Here is a 2,487-nt window from a genome sequence, read left to right as displayed (position 1 = left end):
TTAGGCGTGAGTATATAGAACACTGATAAAAAAAGACGAGTCAGCTAATTTGACCCGTTTTTGAGACTCGATGCTCTATCTAAATATTCTAGGGTTACATCCTTAAGGCGCTATAAGGTAAGAAACAAATTCACTTTTATATTTATAATAACTGTAAGGATTTTCGGACTTTAAACATAGTAAAGATAGAATGCTATAATTTTAATTCAAACTGCGTCCAACAAGTGAATTTGTTGTCTCAGAAAGCTACAATGAAGCAATTCACATGTTTCATGGTTCATTTATAGAACCGTTACATTGATATATAAATGAAATCACCAAATGACATGTGACGTAAAAAACCGTTAATTTTAAAATAACTGTTTATAAATATAAATAAACAAGCCATATATAGGTTTGATTAGTAAATATAAAGTAAAAATATAGGTCTGCATTTTCTTCGAGAGAACGATCCATGTTTGTTTGTATTCTTTTTTTTTATATTACAAAGGACACAAGCATACAGCCCGTCTAAAAGTAAACGCGTGAATTTACTGGGTACAGAGGAATAACACCTGAGTCCTCAAATGGCATCGCATGTAAACATGGTATACTCTTTATGTCCATGGTAAAATAGGTGACGGTTACCACTTTCCATCACGTCAGCTTGTTTGCCATTCTATGTTGTATAAAAAAAAAAAAACGGATTTTGCTAAAATTGAATTTAACGTTACGATAAAAAAAATACTATTATTAGTTTTTCTTCTCCACCTTTTATTGCCATTTTGAGTCTAAAGTTGTTTAGAGTGAAACAATTTAATACTGATACAGTTGTAATTGTGGTATAATTTAATATTCGTCTCATTTAGTGATTTTTTTTTTCTGAGAGAGTATTTTGTTTCATACATTTTCATATTTTTTTTTAATGAACGATAATACAATTGTAACCCCGCCTGCGCTAAAGGTATACGCTGTCGGGGCACCAGTGACAGATGATGAGTAGATCAGATAGTCCATCGTGACGAATTTCACTAGTATTAACCAAGATGGTTTCCAGGGGGTAACACGTGCAGGTCGATGTGATAGGGTGCATTGATAGCAATGGGGCAGTTAGACCTATTACTAACAATCCCTTTCCCCCCATATATGTATGTTAGGTATGTATAAGATTTTAAACCGATCTTTTTTTAATAGATCTACAGGTTATGCGTGGGAGTAATGTAAACCTTTCAATGGTATATTTGTAGCCTTATCCATATTAATATAAATATTATTATTATTATTATTATAAAATATTATCATAATTATTGACATAATAATATATTTATTGCGACCAATGTAGTTTCATTTAGTAACTAGATCTTACCCGCGACTTTGTCCTCGTGATCAGGATGTGTTTACTGACTGGTATAAAAAAGGCCTATACCCTTTCCTGTCCTATATAATACGTAGTATAAGGTAACAAACAAACGAACTCACTTTTATATTTATAATATTAATAAGTGTAAGGTCTTATAGGCATATTGTTATTGATAAAATTCATTTTAGAATTCATGATTTTTTCTCATGACATGAAATCTATTGATATATAAATGCCATTTAAATTGTTGCCAATAAAATATTGTCTATTAATGTTGGGTAATATATAACAGTATCTATATGTTTTAGTTACAATATATTGAAATATATAGATATCGATATACATATATTGACCAGTATATAGATGCTGGTCCAATAACGAATATGTTAAAAGTCTGTTAGCAAAAAACCAAAAAATAATATTGGATAATTGACTCTTAACATATTCGAAAACAGATATTCGACCGATATAGGCGATATCGAAACGGATGATAACTTTGACTTTTTGCGTTATCAATGTCCAAAGGAACTCGATATATAGATATCGGATTGATATTTTTTTTTTATACAACTTAAAATGGCAAACAAGCTACGATGATGGAAAGTGGTAACCGTCGCCTATAGACATGAGCAGTACCATGGACATAACAGAGTATATTGTTTCGCCCATGATACATCGAAACATAAATATATTATAGATATATCTATGTTTACTAGTTGATTTTATCTATATATCTAGCTTGGCTAATTTTGTGATGATACCCTATGCAAACATGGACAATCTTGGTATACATACATGCATACCAGAAAGAGACTTTGTACAAAAGTCGTTTGCTTGGGCACCTCTGTCCCATGCGTGTTTCAACCGTGACACAGTTGTGTTTGCATGGTTGTGTTTCAGTTTGAAGGGTGGGATATGGCAGTGAATTTACAGGGCACAGAGGAATAACACTTGAGTTCTCGGGAATGGCAACGCATGAGGGGTATCATGGGCGCAACAGTACACTCTGTTATGTCCATGGCGCTGCTCATGTCTATAGGCGACGGTTACCACTTTCCATCAGGTGGGCCGTCAGCTTGTTTGCCATACTAAGTTGCATAAAAAAAAAAATGCAGTATACGACATGCCCCACCTGATGGAGCGAGCTC

Source organism: Galleria mellonella, unplaced genomic scaffold (assembly GCF_026898425.1).
Source record: "Galleria mellonella isolate WM207_F2 unplaced genomic scaffold, CSIRO_AGI_GalMel_v1 utg89, whole genome shotgun sequence".
Taxonomy (NCBI): domain Eukaryota; kingdom Metazoa; phylum Arthropoda; class Insecta; order Lepidoptera; family Pyralidae; genus Galleria; species Galleria mellonella.
The sequence above is the reverse complement of the archived record's forward strand: the minus strand, read 5'-3'. Positions refer to the sequence as shown.